We start from the raw sequence: 15,374 nt of genomic DNA, 5'->3' as shown, positions 1-15,374 counted from the left end.
AATATTATCATACTTGCTAAATGATTGCGATGTAATTATATGGAATATGCCTGAATGAAATGATATGATAAAGTATGGGATTGATCTGAAGGATTTAACAGTTGCAACTATATTAATAAGTGTATGAGTGTAATGGATTGGAATGAAATTACTCTAGAAGTGCTTTACTAAACACGTTCTTATGAATAGGAAAAAGGAATGACTCTGAGAAAGACCTTAAGTGTCGAATATGGATTGGACCTGGTGTGAATAGTTATAGAGATACATTGAGAGTATAGAGTTCCAAGACAATGAAAATATGGGTGAAAAGTACGGTGGTGAGCTACATCGCGTATGTGTACACACTCTAAGAGCAAATGTGTCACATGGCCTCACACTAATTTCCTAACTAGACTCTTGGCTATGTCTTTGCTAAGGGGCCCGATTATTGTACATGTTGTATCCGTGTGCATGGACTAACCAACGACTATTTACCTAGTTGAGTAAGACCTCAAGAAATGCTAGAAGCATCGATATCTGTGATCACAGTGCACTGGAGTATGTATTTGAAATGAAAGAATGGATAATAGATAATAAATTGTGAATGATGTGTGCGTGAATATGTTTGAAATGTAAATTTAATATGAAAATGGATATATTGCATTTATACTATAAATTATGATTTTGTGATATAATGTTTGGAAAAGGATAGAATAGACGCTCATCCTTACTAATATTTTCAGAAAAATAGGATGATGGAACCTCAGGGAAGAGTTAAATTAATACATAGATCAATACATAATAGATTAAATCGTGTATTTAATGAATATCAAAGAGTATGTTATTTTAAATTTGCTGTTCTTGTAGAAGATGAACATAGAATTTTTGTTATGTTAGAAATAAATTTCTTTTGTAGTATCTCGTTTGATTTTCCTAGGAGTAGAATCTATGTATTTATATGTATAAAAGTACGGTTAGAACTCTGGCAGCTCTCACCTATCTATTTACCTATCACGACCACGACCACATTGGAAGACCATCTAGATGGACCTCTGAGCGCATTACTGGCACAGAGGTCACAGTTGATTCAGGCGATCGCTACTTGAGATTAGATGATAATCTCGATTCGGAAGATTTGGCTAAGATAGAAAGCTGGCACGAGGTTGATGAATAGAACTGATCTTCAATGTTGAGTTATGTTTGAGACTGCTCTGCGGTTTAATTTTGCATATATTATGTATATGTAAATATTATTTTAAGTCTCATATATTTTGATAAAAAGTTTGTAAATTTGTATATATTTGATATATGTAATACATATTCAGATTTCCCATTGAGAATAATGAAATTTTAGTTGTGATATTTATTTATTCTTTCCATAATTTATTATTATTGTTCTATTAGCATTGTAAAGTTTGAAATTCTTATCTACACGTCTATTTATAGAAAACTTCATTGATTTGTCATAATAAATCCCATTATACGCAAAATTCTTATTTTATCTCAAATTATAAAGGATGAAATATACATTGTATGGATTTTTAATTTTAGAGTGTTACATTGAATGCTCCTGTGACTTGTAATGGAACATTATATGGGTCTATGCCAGTTATTTCTAAAACAAAGCAGTTTTAATAAATAAATTCTAGATATATTAAATAAAATATGGTCTAAATCTAGATAGTAAATAAACTGAATCTAAATATCTGGTTTGATTAAAAATTTAAATTTTAAAACTAATTTATTTTTAGTTATGGATCATATCTCTATATCGATTTTTTGCTTAGCCCTAGCAAAAGAGTTACACAGCTTTAGGGTTGAGAACCATTTTCAGTGCTGTCTTTCTAAAGCCAAATAAGGAAATGAAGGCAAAATTTATGACAAGAAATGCTTCAACCCATTGACCCACTTTCACAACCCATTTTCGTTTTGTTTTGGGCTCAAACACACCCTTTTCAGTGATAAAAAATGAACCACTCCTTTCTCCATTCATCACTTAAACAAAATAATGTTTTTAGGGTTTAAGGTTAGACCTTACTTTTTGCACTTGAATTTTTTTATCAGCCACTTCCATATTTTTTTTAAATTTTTTTTTCAAAAATACTTTCATTAAAAATTTATCTATCAATGGCTTTGAATAGTTTCTCATTTGTATAGTTTCTCATTGTCTCTCACAAGAGAAAATGACTTTGAATAAATCAAAAGTCTCGTTATCGATAGCTTTCAAAAATTTAATTTTAAAGTAAACTTTCCAGAAATTAATTTTTTAATGTTTGATAGGTTTAAAGAAACCTTATTTTAAACACTGAATTATAAAATTTAAATTTTGAAAATTTATTTTTAAATTGAAATCGAGATGTTATATAAGTGTTGTTAGGGAAGTATTTTCAATTTCTTTTTCCATCTACCTTTCTACTTTACGATCTAGGAAACTAAATTAATTTTTTTATATAAATTTTGCAAAACATTACTTAAGTTACCAACTTTTTTTATTTTTATAAAAAATTTTAAACTATTCATCAAAATACAATTTTTCTCAAAACAACTTTTTTATTTATAGTGTTTTTAGACAATATCATCCTAGTTTTGTCACTTACAATGGCAAAACATATTTTTTTAATAAAATTTTATTATTATTATTATTATTATTAGCAAAATTATCTCACACTAACATGTATTATGAAGAAAAAAAGTTTCACTATTATTATTAAAAGTTAGCTTTTTATGAAAAAAGATAGAAAAAAAAATTTAAGTTTCAGCAAAACTAATTTTAAAAATTGCATTAAAAATAATTGTGGACTCTCATCCCCTAAAACATGTTGCACTCTTCTTCTTACGGGCCTCCTTGATCACTTGGGATGATAATGTTGTCAACCCTAAGTTAGAGAACAATCTCGCCAAAGGGTACACAATGCACTGTTAGAAATTTTTGATGAAAAATTAATTTAATTCTTCTTAATATAAGAAATGATAATTAAACACTACAATAAGATTAAATACTAGAATTACTCGGTACCGTAGAGATTGATGAGTTTATTACTGAGTGCTGCCTTAATCAATGAGAAAAAATCAAAACAACATAGAAAGAATGCATCTTATCTCTCTTACATATGCTTTTATATAACACCCTCATTTTGTAATTTATTATTATTGCAAATTATGTTAGTTGTATATGCATGTTATTTGAAATTAGAAGTGTTTAATTGATATGAATTGTAGGATATTTCGTTGTAGCGAGAATGAGGCGGTGAAAATGGAACCTTCTAGAGCCCTCTAGCTATAGCTAGAATCTTTCGTTGTAATGAGGATGCTCTCGCTATAGCGAGGAGCTCTTGCTGTAGCTAGAATGATAAACAACAAAGGAAGAAAACTTCTGTTTTTTTCGCTATAGCAAGAACTGCTCGTTGTAGCGAGAAAGTCGCGAGTTTTAGAGATATTTAAAGAACTCTTGCCCTAAATATTTCATTTTCAACCAAATCACCTATCCCTCTTCATCCTCTTCATTCTCTCCCTCTCTCTTCTCAGAGAAAACCTCTAATAACTCTTGATCTCTCTTGGATCTGAGCTCAAAAGTCTATTCCACTCAAATCTAAGTAAGTTTTTGGAGCTCATCCTTTGAATCTCGTTCCTATTTCTCTTTTCTCTCTTTCATATAGAAATCTATTTTGTAATGTTATGAAGAAATCTAGTCCTTGAGTAGTATTTTTGGTTGAGATGTGGAGTTTCTCCCTAGAGCACATGAAGAACTTGATTCTTAAGATCCATTTCCAGGTAAGGGGAGTTACTCCTAAATCCTAGGTTCTACCTAAATATGTTTATTAATCTTTAGAGAAGAGAGTTATCTTATTTTAAAAAGTAAATCCACAAAGTTTTCTTGAATTATATAAGTTTGAAATGGATTTTTGGTATAAAAGAGGTTTTTGATCTATTTAAAATCACTTGAGACGAAGTTTATCTTAAATAGTCATGAATAAGAATGAGTTAAACAGTTTTATAAGTATGTTACTATATTCTTTATATATGTGTTAAATGGTGAAAAAGTGGAATATGATGAACTTTAGGCTAGAAAATTCTATGAAGACCGAGAGAATGTGATCTCTAGCAATATATTCTGAACTGCACGATTTAGGCTGAGCCTGAGGGTGTTCGGCATATTGTATGGAATTGTGTGATAATATGTTACTGCTTTGTAAATATGTGCTTAAATGACCGAGCATGATAAATGTATTAGACCTATAATGATATATGTCTGCCTTGTGATTATATGTGTAATTGAAAATGATGAATGAGATCAAGTATGTGAATTGGAGATTTTATATGTTATCAAAAGAAAAGGAAATTATGTGATGTGAAAAAGTGATGAATATGTGTAAAGAAAGGAATAAGGAATACTAGTGCGTGTGTCAAATACACTGATTGGTGCGCTTATAATATATGCGTTATAATACACCAACGGGTGAGATTATAACACATATGTTGTAGTATATCGATTAGTGTGTTTGCAACATATGTATTAAAGTAGTATAACTTGATGTATCACTGTTAAGAGACTGTATGGATAGTTCAGGGATACATTAGGGGTATAAGGTCTGGAGTTGAATATGAAAATATGGTAGAAATGAGAGTAATAAATACGATTCACTAATGTATACACGATGTAAAAGTGGAATGCATTTACGGGCCTCACACTTATTTCTTGGCTGAGCTCTTAACTATATCTTTGCTTGGAAGGTTGTGAACGCACACGTTGTATCCATGTGTGGTTTGGCTTACCATCGACTATCTATGCTGCGTAAGTCCTTCGTAACTAAGGAGAGTATGTTGGCAGCGAGTTAGGAGTCCGAGAGTACCTAAAGTACCGTTAATTGATGAGATATTCAGATTTGAGATGAATATAGTGCATGAAGATATGGATTGGATAATGATAATTGGTTAAATATGGAGTAATATCCATGGATAAGTTTCGTTTGATTGAAATTGTATGATTAAGAAAAATGGCATAAGTTCAGACCTTGAATTTAAATGGGTTAATTAAATAAGAAATGGAATATGTATCAATAAATACAATAATGAAAGATGTACATGAATGATTTTGTTTGGTTAAATTTGTTAAGTATGGAATATTGCTGCTTGGTTACCTGTTGTATTAGAAAATATTTTTGTATTATTATTTATTATTCTATATAAAAAGAATTTTAGTGGGGTAAGAGATGCTCACCCTTACAAACTTTTTCAGGTAACGAAGCGATAAAAAGGGGATTAATCCATTCTAGGATCATACTCGCAAGAGATGGTAGGAAAGAGACTTCTCTATTAGGACCGGTTATTTTTAAGAATATAATTACATTAATTAAGTTTTTAATGAGAGTTTGAAGTATTTTAATAAATCTATTGTAAATGACAATTCAAAACATGTGTCTAATATTTAATAATTAATTGTTAATATAGAAATTTTAGCTTTCTTATAATTGTAAATTGATAATCTCAAAATTATATTCCTAATTATATTACGAACGAGATTTATATTTATAAAATTTTAAAATTATGCTCATTTTTAATGATTCAGAGTTTACGCATATGAATATCCGTTCTATTCATTCATCTCTACTTATTCCAATCACATCATATTGATATTTCTATTTTCTTTAGAGGAAAATTATGTAAATAAATTAGAGATGTTACATTTTACGTGTCTACATAGGATAACAATAGTTTTTTTGAACTAGTAGAAGTATAGGTCACTTTAGTTTATAACAAAATGGGTTAAGTCTACACATAGTCCAATAATAATAACTATAAAATCATATACATTAATAATAAAGTTATCACAAATAACTATAATAATTAATTGAAATATAAGTTAAATAACATGATTCAATATTTTAGTATTTAATTAATTTAGAATTAAATTAAAGTTATAACTAAAATTGATTTATTTGAATTGACACACACAAAATATCCAACATTCAAGTGAGAGCATAAATCAAAATATCATAAGTTATTAAATTAAATTTTCAATGAAAAGGCAAGTAAATTATAATATAGATGAAAAGACAACTTTTATTATATTAATTTTTTATTTTTTTGACTTTTCATACATCTCTAAGTAGGATTTCATCTCTACTTATATAAGTTATGTTCACACAACTTTTGAAAAGTTACTCACCATTTTTTTATTGTCATCTTTTCTCTTTTATTTTGCAATTATGTCAGTTGTCAATAATTACCTATCCACGTAAGTACATGTGTTTTTGAGTTTGATATTTTTTATTTTGTTCCACAAAATTGTGTTATATATTTCAATTTTTTTTAGTAAGCATAAAGTTGTATTATTTTTAAATGATATAATGTATTTAATTTTATTTTTAACTGATTAATTTGTATAAAATATATTATTATTTTTTTATATTCATCACAAGTAATTATTTACTTTTATGTTTTTCATACTATTGTAAGAGAATAACAAATTTCAATGAAGATAAATAGATTTTTCCTAACGATTCGAATTCAACAACATATTATTAAAAAATAAAAGTGCAAATATCACGACTGTGAGATACATCAAATATATATCACAAGAAAGAGTCAATTAGTAATGATATGATACTAATTGACGAAAATGTATTATATTTGTATTTTCCTAATTAAAAATTTATTATTTTTAATAAATTATAATTATATTGTCTTTTATATGTTATTCTATGATAACTAATTAACTTAATTTATTTTTAAATTTTCTAATTGATTAATTTTTATTTTCTATAGAACAATTACATACATGCTTTCATAGGATGAGATATTTCTTACAGGTTCAAAGGTATATTAAAGGAAGGAAAAGTATATTCCATAACAAATTTTTCAATGACAAAGAATCCTTTCATATTGCAATTCTATGCTACCACTATTATTAAGGAATTAAATGATGATAACATAATTCCTTTCCATATCTTTGAGTTGGTGAACTTTGAAGATCTAAAAAGTCATTGTGAAAATAATGTCTTAACAGATATTTTGCTATAAAACTTTACTAAAATTTGTTATATAATTTATATTTAATTTATCAATTAGTTTTTTAAAATTATTTATTTTATGAATAGATGTGATTGGAGTGATCATGCACAAAAATTCTGTTGAAGAAAAAATAATTGCTCAAGGCAAGGATAATGTGATGACGCTTCAATTACAAGACATGAGGTATAAACAATTATTTTAAAGTTATTATTAATTGAAAAATATTATAATTTTGGTTAAATCATTTGCAGGTGAAATAGAATGAAAGATAATGTATCTAAATATTAAAAAATCAATGTTGCAATATTCACATCCACTATTGTAAAAGAATTTCAAGGTAATTGTATTATTATATTTTTAAAATATTTTACTTAAATAAATTATATATATATGCTTCATATTTAATTATAAAAAAGATGAGTGTATATATTATAGGTAATATTTCTATTTCCTTATCAAGATCAACAAAGATTTATATCAATATTGACATACCAGAAGTTATTCATTTTCTAGATTCATTTAGGTATTGAAATTATTTAAAATCTCTTTATTACGTTCATTAATGCTAATTCTTTACTTTTGATCTTAATAACATTTTCAATTATTCATTATCACTTTGTTATAGAAATTTTAATATGCATATTACTCACAATGTTGATAATACAAGATCTATGATTCTTCTTCCTAAGTTAGAAAATTTTAAAAACATATTTGAAATTTTGATAATGGCAAAATTAAAGAGTGATATGGTAAATTTAATTTCTCTTATACTTTGTTCTTCTTATTTAATTTTTAAACTAATTTTTTAATTAGTTTTAAGAATATTGTAATTGGTTTTATTGCAACTGTGAATGATATATTGCTTAAAAATAGTTGGTATCATATTTCTTGCCCCTATTGAAAGAAGAAAGTTTCTTTCATAACTACAAATTTTAAATGTTAATCATGTTATAAAAACATTAATTATCCAATGACAATGTAATTAATTTATCACTATGTATTCTAATTTTTAAATTTTTATATTAAAATAAATTAAATTATATATTATTACCTTAATTTATATACATTACAGATTTGGTCTTCAAGCTTGATGTTGAAGATTTTATGGATTCTATATTTGTCTTATTTGATGAAGTTGTTGAACAATTAGCACAAGTGAAGTTAAAAAATCTTATTACAACATCTGAAAGTATAAACAAATGTGTTTAGTTCTAACTTATTAAAAAATCTAATCAAATGATTGATTATATAAATAAAATATATTAAAATATATAACTATTTTTATGTGATTATTTTTTTAAGGGTGATGGTGAAGGGTTAAAGTTGCGTCCACAACTTTTAAAGATTATTGGCACTTCACATATTTTCAAATAAAAATGAGTACTTACTTTGAAAGTCGTGGAAGACAAAGTTTCACTGCAAATAAATTGTGAAACCGATAGTAAATGTAATATAGAAGATTAAATTGAAGTTTCATTACTTTCATTTATAATGTTTATAATAAGATGATGAATAACTTTATTTTCATTGTTTAATATTTACATATTAAGAAGAAAGAAAGTTTAAACAATATAAATGTAAAAACAAAAGAAAATAACTTGGCAATAAGTTGTTCACCTATATATCCAATCGTAGAAATATCAAATTTACCAAAAAAAAAGAAGAAAATTAATGTATAAATTATAAATTTATAATGTATTATTCAAATTTCTTAGATCATATAGTAATTTATATTTGATATTTTCTTTTAGGTTACAACTTAAGGAAGACGAAACAAAAAATGGTGAACAAAAGGCAAGATTTAGAAGATTGAATAATTTTTATTGTAATATTGTATAAATACTTTTAATATTGTGTAGAATCTGAAAGTAAAATGTCACTAAATATTTAAGTTTTTTATAAAATAATTTTATTATTTTATTATAATATCTCTCTTATTTTATTATTATATATATTATGTATTGACTTTGTTTTTTGACAAAGTCTTATATGTGACTCATAAATTTTATATTATATCAACATCTGTAATTTTAATTGATATATAAATACAATTATTCTTCTCTTTTAGTTTCTATCTAAATCTTAGTTAAAAATTTTTAACTACTCTTTTTTCTTTTCTTCTATTATTTTAATTTTTTTAAAAATAATTTAATAAAAATTGATATATCATAATTATGTATAACCTATTAATGTTGACAATATTTTATTTATATTTTATATAATAATAATTATGATGATAAATTTAATATTTTAAATTAAAAAATTAATAATATTTATACTTAACGATATTGTTGCAATGTTTTTCTTTATATAAAATATTATAATGATGATGATAAATTTAAAATTTTCTAATTAAAACTAATTAATTATAATAATTAAATAAATTAACTATTATTAAATATCATAACAATGAAAATGAATATGATTTGATATTTAAATTTTTAGGTAATCATTTTATTTCTATAATTAATAATTTTATATCGTAATAAATAAAAAAGTAAATAAAATATAACGTTTTAACTCTGAATTAAATTCAAATGTTATATTTAATTTATATATATATGTATCATTTGTTTCAAAAGTTAACGAATATTTCTCTTTACGTACTTTTATATCTTATGAGTATGAAGTCTATACAAATATAGGCGTTTTTGTGATTAATTCATACAAATATTTTTGTTAGGAAGTAGTTCTTTTAAAGTAGGAAATTAGGAAATGATCCTTGTCGTTAACTCCCCTTCTGTTAAGTGCTGAGCTGGCTGACGGAGAGCCAGCTCAGCACTCCACGTGGCGCCATGTGGCCTAATCATTTCTTACGTGACATGCCACATCATTTATTATTTTAGTTTTTAAAATTAATTTTTGCAAATAAATCCGTAAAATTATTTTATTTAATTATGTAAAAACTCTTTCCCATTTCCCATCTTTCTTCAATCTTTTCCGTCATCTCATCTTTCCTATACCCCTATCCCTCCCCTTTCTCCCACCTCTACTCCTGCACAACCCCTTCCCTTCTTTTCCCCCACACCCCAAAACCCAAATCTGTAGGAGAGATAATTATAGGATTTGATCCACAAAACGTACCGATCAAAACTTGCACATGTATTGATTTAAAAACCCCTTAGCTCAACTCACTCTAATGCCACTGTTTCACATCCCACCCAACCCAAGCCCTAAGAATCTGGGCCAAGAGGAAACTGCACAACATGCTCATCATCTATCCCACGTTACATATACAAAAATCGTGATTCATATCACTTGTTAGACCACATTATATATATCCCTAAAATCACTAAATTAAACCTTAAAATTTACCCCCTTGTGATATGCATTTGCTTGTATAGTGAAATGGACATGTAGATAGATATCCATCTTCCACTTGGCCTACAAATAGGGTGTTGAGGGGAGGTGGGTACTTGTGGTTGGACCACTTTTTCAGTAAAGGTTTGGATCTTGAGAAAGTGTATGCGCCTTTGATCAGGAAATTGAGGTACAAGAAAGTGAAGTGGGCGACGGGAAATAAAACCGATGCTGGCAGTGTCAAGAATGGGGAAGTTTACTTGACTGCGTTGTTGCAGAAGCCTGTGTCTAGATGAAGTTATGCACAAAGGTAAGAACTTTTAATCTCTAATTTCACACTTGAGAATTTGTTTTCTTACTAGCTTCAAAGTTTTGATGGGTAATTATTGACAAAATTGAAATTTGTGAGTGATGGGGCGTGGGGGGAAAGAAGGGTTGGGATTAGGGTGGAGTGGTTAGGAAAGTGAAGAGGGAGAGGAATTGATTGAGGAAGAAGAAAGGTTTATTTATAAATATATAAAATGAGTTTAGGGGTTAATTTGTAAATTTTAATTAATTAATAAAAAATAAAAATTTAAATGACATGGCAAGTCACGTAGGCTGTGACTGGGCTTCTACGTGGCGCCATGTGGAGTGCTGAGCTGACTCTTCATTAGCTAGCTCAACACTTAACAGAAGGGGGTTAACAGCAGGGACCATTTTCTAATTTCCTACTTTAGAAGGACCACTTCTAAACAAAAATATTTGTAGGGACTAATCACAAAAATGCCTATATTTATAGGGACAAAAAACATAATTAAGCCTTTTTATTATTATCATTTTTAATAAAATTATGACAGTAATTTATTTATTATCATTAATTTTTTAATTAATTTAAAGAATTTTAGAAAATTTGTAATTAGGTTGGTATTTATTTATTTATCTTTTAAAATTTATTGTAATTATTACCATATGAAATTTATTTATTTTATATTTTAAAATAAATAATAATATGTATGACAATATATATATATATATATATATATATATATATATATATAATTTACTTATTTATTTATTGGCCTTTTTTAAGATACAACATATTATTAGTTCTATTATTATCTTAATAAATATCATCTTAATTTTATTAATTCTATTATTATTACATTGACAAATAATTATTTAAAATTATTTCATATTTTAAAATTAATTTAATTCTTTATTTTAATTAGAGAATACTTATATAAATTTATTCATGCATGTATTAGTATTAATATTATAAACTGTGGTGATATTTGCTTATTTATTTATTAACATATATTGATTATACATGTATAGAGTTTATCATAACTACTCTTATAATTAATATTATATCATAAATTAAAAATATATTTACTTATTTATTAATAATTTTTTTAAAATTGTAGGTGATAATTCAAAATACATGAATTTAGGATATCTAATTTACACCTGTGAATATTGTGGTATTTCTATGTGATATATAGAAAGAGCGAATAAATTGCGACAGTCAAGAAAGCATGCTGCTATATTCAGCTGGAGGTACTCCTTGTACTCCATATCTAACAGAATATTCTGGTTGTCTCCACCAAGGTCAATTTGCTTTTCCACAACGAAAGACTGAGAATACGTCACATGACTCACATTGGCTGATTTTTCAGGAAACACAATCAAGGAATAATACTTATCTTGAGTGTGGCCCATATGTATACAATAAGAGTAACATTATGGGCAATTTCCAAAACTGTGACCTCCTTTTCCACCATCTTGACCATGACTTTGACCTCCACGGCTGATCACATTAGAGAGGAATGTAGAAGACTCCAAACCTGGTTGGGAACCATTTCCCATCATAGTTTCTACGTAGTAGATGATCAATGGGAGTCTCTGATGTAGGTACACTGGAATTTGTCAAAAATTGGTTCTGAACAGATTCAAAATCTTTGTGAAGGTCATGAAGGATGAACTCCATGCACATGTTGTCAATCTTGTCTAAGACTTTTTGAAGGTCATCACTTGTCAAAACCAATTTAACTTCATCATTGGTGGACTGTGCTTTATTCAAATATGATAGGAGGTCGTGATCTGTCATTTTAAGTGCAGTTAAATTATGTACAACATCGTAGAGACATTGAACATAGTTAAAAATTATCTTAAGGCCTTGCACGGCCGTGCTGGGAGGCGCTAGATTTTCTCCTTGTAATAATAGCACACCTATGCCATTGAAAAATACGGCTGTGCTTATTACCTGCACGCCTAGTGTTTTCGTGCTTAGTGAGAAGCAAGGCCATGCATAGTTACCCAAGTAACATTAGTTCTTTATTTTTGCAGACAATGCCTCCTAAAAGAGCTCTTGAAGGCACTTCCGCTGTGCTAACAGCATATGAGATACAATTTCGGGGTGAACAGGGTACAATGGCAAGGTATCGCAAGCGCCTGGACACTTTGCTCGGGTTTGAGTTCCTCCCAACATGCTATCTGGATAAGAATGTTCTTCAAGAACATGGTCTCTAGGAGGACGTCTCCAGATACATTGCGGCCATAGGATGGGAGGGCGTCCAGGCTGTACGAGCACCAACATATAGGGAGCCAGTCTTGGAGTTCTTGAGCTCTGTCACATACACCGACGACTTGAGGGTGTGCTTCCACATGACCACCCAGCTAGACATGACGTTGGCACAGTTCAATGTTCATTGCCGATTCGAGATCAATGAGTCAGTCCAGAAGCATGCATATAGGGATGCGTTGGTCGAGATTCCCCCAGGCTATTCCGAGGACACAACTTGGCAAGAGATTACATGCACCCATGACATCTACAGTGCCCGACTTGCGAAGAGCACATCCATTAGAGATCCAGCTCTGCGGGTGGTCCACAGATGGCTTGTACATTCTATTTTTGCACGCAGTCAGAGCATAGGTAATGTTAGCCCCCACCACCTGTTCATTCTATGGTGCATGCTTTACCAGCATCGTGTCAATGCTGGACGATTTCTTCTGCTCTCGTGCATGGGCCTAGGTGCACATATGAGCACCTCAAAGACCGGCTACATCTGTGTCGGGTCCTTCATCTCTCGCCTTGTCCTCAACCTTCAGTGAGTACACTAGAGAGACACGAGAATTGTTGAGATGACCCTACTGGCTGCGAACACCTTCTACCGGATGGGTATTTTAGTTCGCGCAGGAAGTGGGGAGTTTGTATTGGCACCACCCCATGCACTAGCTACAGAGGAGCCAACGGTACCCGAGTAGTAGCCTGAACCTCATCCTACTGACAAGGATGGCGAGTTTCATTATGCTCCAATGGAGCCACCCTCACCCCCTACTCCTTCACACCCAGATCTACAACAACTGCACTAGCATATTGATCAAAGGATGGATAGGTATGAGACTCAGCTGGCCGAATATTTTGCATCAGTCCATCAACGCCTTGACCAATAGGAGACTTAGATCGTAGAGCTCCTCTGCCTGTTCCAACATCATTTTCCCCTTCCCCAGTGACTTATTAGTTTCATGATTTCTTTTATGTCTTTTCTTTTAGTTTAATATCTATCTCCCCTATATTTATTTACTATGCACCTTGGCTCTAATCATGTACGTGAACTCAAGCTTCTTTTATATTTGGTATCTTCTTTCTTAAGCTAGTCTACTATGCGCGTACTTTGTCTCCATAACATATCAAATATTCAGAGGTCGACACTGTGAGCCTTATCAACGCCCGATTTTACCAGGCAATTAATATTTTTTCTTTTCTCTTAACTTTATTTATTTATTTTCTTATGCTATATTTTCAATTTATAACATTGAGGACCATGTTTCGCTTTAAGTATGGGGGAGTAGTTCTTAATTATATGATTGTTATTGCATGTTCTTGAGTAAAGTGTCTATATTATGTTTTATGATAATTTAAAACTTTTTTCCTCATGGAACCCAATTTTTTCAGATAAAAGAGCATGTTGAGTGATTATTATTGGCATTATACTTTCATTTGGAAACTAATAATTAGCTAACTTCCTTACTTTTATGCTCTATGTTAAACTTTAACCCACATATGTGAGTTTTGAGCCTTAAAGGAAATTTCTATCTTAATTTAATTAATTGCACCCCTTTCCTCATTGTTTTGTATGATTATCTCCTTAGGATTTGTGCTCTAGAACTTGACTTGGAATCAACTTAAGACTTCTCTTTTTAATTGCATGTTTTAATGTAATTGAGGCACAATAGAATTTTTATTCTTTGCTTTTTTGCATGTTGGAGATACAACTAGTTGTCCACTTTGAGCTTTATTGATTTTCTTAGTCCTTTGCGTTAAATTTATAAAATATTTTGATGACCTTGAGTTTACAATTGGACCAATTGAATTGTTGAATTGTTTGATAAATTCTCCTCCATATCTCTCATGTGCAAAAAGAAAAAAATAAAAATAAATAATAATAGCAAAAAGAAAAGAAAAAGGGTTTTATATGAATGAAAAGAGAAAGGAGTAAAGATATTGATTATATGTAAAATGTAAAAATTACTCCAAGAACTTCATTTGTAAACTTAGGAGATGTTTATAATTTTTATAATTTATTACCCCTTTGTATACCCTCTTCATTTCATTTATCTCACCTTAATTATTATAACCTGAAAAAGACCTCATGATTTTTACTTGCATTTAATTTATTTAGTGGAGAGTCGGATTATAGTCAAGCCTATGGTAGTACATTTTTTCTATAGGAGAACTGAGTGATACTTCATTTTGTCCCTTAGTGAGAGAGGAAAGTAGAGTACCTTGGTTTGACGTTTGAGTGAAAAGTATGGAAATATAAGATTCTAATTAAGAATTCTTTTGATTGCTTGTTTTCAGTGATATTACTCTTGTTGCTCTCTTTATCTCCTTTATCTCAAGTTCCTTGTGTGGTATTATGTTTCAAGTTATTATGTTATTCTCTTAACCAGCACTTTGCTTGAGGACAAGCAAATAAATAAGTATGGGAGAGTTGATAAGTCTATAATTAGGCCCTCTTTTATAGCCCATATATTCATATTTGAGCTTTATTTTATTTGGGTTTTACACTAATTTATATCTCAATTGTGCAGTTTAGTAT

The sequence above is a fragment of the Abrus precatorius genome, unplaced genomic scaffold (assembly GCF_003935025.1).
Source record: "Abrus precatorius isolate BTA unplaced genomic scaffold, Abrus_2018 Scaffold1, whole genome shotgun sequence".
NCBI classification, from domain to species: Eukaryota; Viridiplantae; Streptophyta; class Magnoliopsida; order Fabales; family Fabaceae; genus Abrus; species Abrus precatorius.
Note: the sequence above shows the minus strand (reverse complement) of the source record.